This window comes from Exophiala dermatitidis (assembly GCF_000230625.1).
Source record: "Exophiala dermatitidis NIH/UT8656 unplaced genomic scaffold supercont1.6, whole genome shotgun sequence".
NCBI classification, from domain to species: Eukaryota; Fungi; Ascomycota; class Eurotiomycetes; order Chaetothyriales; family Herpotrichiellaceae; genus Exophiala; species Exophiala dermatitidis.
Window position 1 is genome coordinate 650,891 of NW_008751651.1, and position 7,148 is coordinate 658,038.

Sequence of the window (7,148 nt, forward strand, 5' to 3'; positions counted from 1 at the left end):
GGCTTGGCGCGCCTCGGTCTGTGTCTACCTCGCGCACCCGCGCAACTCTCCTTCATAGTCTTCCGTACTGCAATTCTATCAATCATACACCTATTACTCCTATTAGGTTCGTGATATCTTACAGTACCTGCTTTTGCAACTTGCTCAGCGTATCCGACAGAGGAGCGCCAGCAAGTTAACACCCCGAAGTTCACTCGTTAACTCGGTTATCGTTATTATCCGAAGTTCACTTATTAACTCGGATCGCTTACTGTATACCGAAGTTCACTAGTTAACTCGGTTGCGTTTTCCTCTAAAGTTCACACTATTAACTCAGTTATTCCTTTATTCTTTAACCCTCAGAATTTCTTCTTCTTTAAGAATCGAAGCGTAGTACTATAGCCGACAGAGGCGCAGATCTACAAGATCAACTCAGAAGACTTTCGTTCCTACTCCTACGCCTCCCTACCTTTCCATCGTCATAGCCGATCAACCGCCTGATCGCCGACCTACTCCTCCTCCATCGAGCCCTCTAAATATAGGAGACCTACCTTCCTTAAGGGCTCAACGCGCCCAATCCCGAGCTAATACTCTCGCTAACGCTCCGCCTCTCACCTCACGTTCTCCACGCAAGCGAGGTCGCTCTCCTACCAAACCGCAGTCGCTTACTAAGAAGGGACAAGAGGGAGGTAATAACGATAATCAAGATAACAATAAGGATAGACCCCCACCTACGCCTACCCGGGATACGCAAAGCACCCAAAACACTATTACCAATACTCAAGCAACGTCTCAAACCGAAGCCGCTAATGTCCCCTTACCTTCTATTAAAGAAGATAAGATCACCTCCGTTTCTAGGCACGCATCTCCAACAAGAGAAATACCAGGCTTTCTTCAAGGCACTGATCAGGAGGAAGAAGATACAGGAGCACCCGAAGAACCATCGGAAGATCTACCAGAAACTACGCCGGAGCCGAGTAACAGTGTACCGTTAGGTCAACGTATACCACCTAAGCTACAACACTTAAGACGCGGTTTCGATCTTACTTTCCTTCTGGACTGGAATAAAGACGATATTGGAAACGTATTCGCGAGAGATTCTCCCCCAGGGAGGGACCCCTAGAGAGACTATACTTTCAAGAACACCAACTAACTAGTCCAGTTCGTACAGCAACATACTCCTCTTATATTCACTATAATACGACGAGTAGTAAAACAACTAGTAGAAACACGAGCCGATATAGCGCAACACTACCAGACATCTCAACAACAACAAGACCGTATAGCTACACTTAAGCTATACATCAATAAACAGGCTAACTCCACCAAGCGCGTATAAGAGACGTTAGACAAATATAAGGCCGCCTTAGCATCCCGTAATATTACTATTCAAGAGCAATTCAAGGAAATCGACAACCTAGAGAAACGACTAGCAGAAGCCCAAGTTGATATTAGAGGTCGATCCTCTATTCAGATTATCGAGCCGACATCTCCGCCTCCAGCCCCTACTCGAGTATCTACCGCACTACTTCGACAGCAGAAACCAATGTCCTATGGCCGAGCCTTAGATCCTGCCCTTAACTCAAACAACCTACCTATCCATTCTTAGGTTCCTACGGCAGTAAGCCCACCTAATAATCGACGGAATCGATCACCTACCGAACAGACTTATAGAACAGAACTATTTACGAGTGCTAGTCGTCCTAAGATACCAGATCCCGACAAATTCGATAGCAAGTCCGAAGAGTACGACGAATAGAAGTCGAAGATACTCTATAAGATTCAAGTAGATTACGACTTCTATCAGGATAAGAGACCTAAAGTCCTCATTAGCTACATCGCCAGCAGATACACCAAAATAGCATTTAGCACCCTTCGCCCTAGACTAGCCAGCTTCGCCCATCAATATAGTAATAAGCCCTACTCCAATAATTAAGAAGTTTAGAAAGACCTAAACAGAGCCTTCCAAGAGTATAATCGAGAAGAGACCGCTCGTATAAAATTTCATCGCCTCCATCAAGGAAAGAACTAGACGTTCGACTTATTCCTTAATAAATTCGACCTAATCGTATACCACTTACGAAAGAGTAATCATAATATTATTCACGAGTTAAAGACTAAGCTAAATAATCGGCTATTTACGCGAGTTAATAACGGCACCCCGTTTCGCACGAAGGCCGAGCTCGTAGACCGATACCGTTTAATCGAGAAAGTATTAGAAGAGAAAGATATACGCCGAGCTAATCGAGGATATTCAAACATAGACAAACCTACTAAGTCCTCGTATATCTCTTCCCGTCTAGCTACTCGCCCAACTCCTCGATCGAGCACAACCCGTTTAGGAGAAATTCCGATAAAGTATCGAAACTTACCACCACTAACACTAGAAATAAGAAACAAGCTCCGTAATAAGAACCGCTACTTCGCTTATCGGAAGAAAGAATATCGTCGGAATAGTCCAGACTACGAACTGTATCTATAGGCGAAGGTAAATAAACTCAACTCTCTTATAGCTATCGATAATATCTATAAGAACGACTACGAGACCTCCGATAACGACGTTAAGGGAGATAAAGACGTCGACCAACGTATAGCATTAATAAGTACTAACGGATATAATTTGGATAGCCCCGGTGATTCGGAAAACTACCGGTCCTAAGTCAAACACCATCACCGCCTCGTTCAATTAACTTAGGACGAACACCCCCAGAACGAGATAAGATATTAGCCTACTTAATAACCATAACAGTAGCTAAATACGACCACCTTATATTAAAGTGTACGGTAGATACTCCAACTAGTACGACGAAGTATAAAGCAATACTAGATATAGGCGCCACCTCCACGTTTATCGACCGACGATTCGTCAAAAAACATAAGATTCCTCGGCTACCGTTACCTAGACCTAAAGATATAGAATTAGCTAATAGTAGGCGCTACTCTCTTACCCATTATATTAAAGTTAAGTATCTTATCGGTCGCCACTACGAACGACTAAGATACTATATAGCCCCTTTAAACTATTCCCTAATCCTTAGACTACCCTAGATGACCAAATATACCGTACAACCCAATTTTATTACCCGTTTAATTAAATTCGATATATTACATTATAAGTCCTATCTACCCTATCGACAAGATAAGACCGTCTACAGTTTAAGAGGCCCCAAGTTAAATATACCTACAGTCAGTGTTGACGGCATTAAAATTGCGACTAAGAACTTAGAGGACTTCTATAAGACTATACAAGAAGACTTATAAGACTATATAGTATTCTAGCCCAATACACCGAATAATAACAGAACGGCAAGTACTCGAGATACGGTAAGTACGCTCTCCCCATCTATAGACGTTAAAGACTTAAAACCCCATACATTAGAGGACCCTTTAATAAAATGCTATACTGTAAACCCCGCGGACTTTAACAAATTCATAACCGACAAAGAAGATATAGATATAGCGAGTAAAGTACCCCAGGAATACTACGAGTTCCTAGACGTCTTCCATACGCCTACGTCTAATACCTTACCTCCATATCGACCAGGTATAGACCATAAGATCAAATTAACTTAAACAGACCCCGATAAGCTACCACATAAGAAGACCTACGGAATAATACAGCAAGAACTTACCGTAGCAAAGAAATATCTCGACGAGATACTCGCCAAAGAATTTATCCGGCCTTCTACGTCTCCAGTTACTTCGCCTATCATCCTAGTTAAGAAACCCGGCGGAGGACTACGCTTCTATATAGACTACCGGGCACTTAACGCTATTACTATCAAAAATCGTTACCCTATTCCACGAATTCGAGAAACTCTAGATCGATTATACAAAGCTAAATACTATACGAAGTTTAATATAATCGTAGCGTTTAATCGACTACGTATAGCAAAAGAGGATAAGTAGAAGACCGCCTTCGTCACTAGGTTTAGGTAGTTCGAATATCTAATAATACCCTTTAGCCTCTATAATACTCCATCCTCGTTCCAGAACTACATTAATAGCGCACTACAGGGTATCTTAGATAACTACTATACTACCTATCTTAATAATATCCTAGTATTTAGCGATAACCTTACAGAGTATCGAAGATATATTAAAGAGGTCCTTAGAAGGTTACGCAAAGTAGGTCTCTATATCGATATTCATAAGACACAGTTTCACGCTTAGGAAGTCAAGTATCTAGAAATAATTATATCAACAGAAGGCCTACGAATAGACCCTTCTAAGGTTAAGACCATACAAGCCTAGCAACCGCCCCGATCAGTTAAGGATATCTTATCGTTCCTAGAGTTTACGAATTTCTACCGAATATTCATACAGGGCTTTAGCAGGACTGCATATCCGCTTACCGAACTTACTAAAGATAGAGACAAACCCTTCCAATAGATAGAGGATTACCAAGCTGCGTTTAAAAAGCTAAAAGCGTACTTCGCGTCCGCACCCGTACTACAACATTTCGACCCGAAAGCTAATACTTAGGTAGAAGTTAATACGTCGGATCTCGTAGTAGTAGGTATCCTATCGCAAAAGGATACTAATAGCCGACTACGTTCCGTTACCTTCTTCTTAAAGAAGATAAGTCCTACCGAGTACAATTACGAAATTTATAACAAAGAATTATTAGCCGTAGTACGAGCCTTCGAGGAATAGAGACCCGAACTAGCTAGTACGGACCCGGATCGACCAATTAAAGTACTCTCTAATCACCGATCCTTAGAATACTTTATATCGACTAAACAGTTAAATCGACGCTAGGCTCGCTAGAGCGAGTTTCTCTTCGAATTCCATTTCGAGATCCAATACCGCCCGGGTAAATAAGATACAAAACTAGATAGCCTAACTAGACGCCCCGGTAACAGGCTTAGAGAAGAAGATAACGTTAGAATCAAATACTAATACTAGACCTTACTAAAACCCTCGAACCTAGCTAAAGGAGTATTACCCTCTCAATACCTATTAAAAGCAAGTGCTTTAGCTACCGACGTAACCATAGAAGAGGAGAAGCCTATTATAGAACTTATCGAAGCCGCATATCACGAGGATATTATACTAAAATAGATACTAGACGCTCTAAGATAACAACTGCCAAAGCTACTACCGGATTTTCTAGAGCGGCATATTTCATTATCTAATTACGAAGAGAGAGATAAACTCGTCTATTACAAGAACCGTTTATAGATCCCCGACGATAAAGAATTACGAACCACTATTATTAAAGTATTCTATAAGTCTCCGCCAGCAGGACACCCGAGAAAAGCACGAACGTACGAGATACTAAATCAATTCTACTATTAGCCCAATTCCGACAAACAAATTAAGCGTTTTATACGAAATTACCACCTCTATCGACGATCAAAACTATTCCGAGACGCTCGACCTAGTAGCCTAATACAACTCCCAGTACCGGAAAGACCTTAGCGAGAAGTAGTAGTAGATTTCGTTATTAACCTACCCTTATACCTACGAGATAACGCCACTTATTCGAATATAATGGTAGTAACCGATCAACTCACGAAGTGGCGCTACCATATCCCTTACGATAAGATAGATACTACTTACACTACCCAACTATTCCTAGCATATATATTCAGTAGGCATAGCCTACTAGAATTTATCACTTTAGACAGAGGTATATAGTTCACATCGAAATTATAGTAACGACTTTGCAGTAGACTTAGAATAGCTCGTCGAATATCGAGTGCTTATTATCCAGAAACGGATAGCTAATCTAAGAATTCGAACCAGTTCATAGAACAGTATTTACGAGCGTATTACAACTACCTATAGGACGACTAGGTAGATTAGCTTCCTATTACAGAATTCGCCGTAAACACGCACGTATCTAATACGACAAAGATATCGCCGTTCTTTACCAACTATAGCTACTACTCGAGATTCGGAGTGGAACCGCCGGATCAAGTTTAACCTATAACGTCCGATACAATCAGGGATATACGAAGAGCCGATACATTTACCGACCGAATAATAAGGATTTACGAAGAAGCAAAAGCCCAGATAGCTCTTACTCAGGCTCGGTACGAAGGATAAGATAAACGAGCGCCCGCACCAGCCTACAAAGAAGGCGACTTAGTATAGTTGAATACGAAGAATATTCGTACCGAGAGACCTAGCAAGAAGTTAGACTTCAAGAATAAAGGCCCATTTAAGATTACCAAGGTAGTAAATCTAAGGGCGTATCGATTACAGCTTCCAGAAGGCGCCCAAATTCATAACGTCTTCCATACGTCGCTACTAAGACCCGTGGCTACTAATCCTCTACTAGGACAAGTACAGGCACCACCGAGACCTAAATTAATTATACGCGAGAATAGCGAATATTAGGAATACGAAGTAGAGGAAATCTAGAATTCGAAGTAGAAAAGAGATAAACTACTGTACCTAGTAAAGTAGAAGGGGTCTATTCAGGATTAGAGACCATAGAAAGACATACTACCAGGATATAAGGAGTTAGTTATTATATTCCACGACTAGTACCCAGGCAAACTAGGTCCACTAGAGGGTTACGACCTAGTAAGAGAATTAAAGAAACGATACGTAGAAGCCGAAACGACATCCCGCCGTCCACAAAGAACGAGAAAACTAACCAGAAAGTTGTTAGAAAGCCAGCGAGATAATTAACATCGCTCTATCGACAGTTAAGTATACAGCTACCTTACGGATCGGCCTTCCAGGAACCCGCACTAACTAAGACTTAGAAGTTACTCTACCGGCCTAGGTTAACAGCCACCCCGTAAAGGTAAAACCTATAAAACTCCTAGCGACAATCGATAGAATTACTCCTTAGTTAATAACAACTCTTAATAGGAGACGAAACCCCAGGATAGCGGCTCCAGCAGAAATTAGGAATACGCGCTATAGCCAACGGAGTATCGACACAAGGTTGCCAATACTCCAACAACTCGAGAACCTCGCCAATTTGGACAACTTAACGCTTCGCGGGACCTTGCGCCGGTTTGAAGAGGGGAGATGTCACAGTTCTCCGCCTGTGCCGCACACACGTGACATAGAGCAGGCCTACCACGTAACTAGCACGTGCCTATGCTGCTAACTCAGCACGGAAGTCTTGGCACCGAGAGGGCTTGGCGCGCCTCGGTCTGTGTCTACCTCGCGCACCCGCGCAACTCTCCTTCATAGTCTTCCGT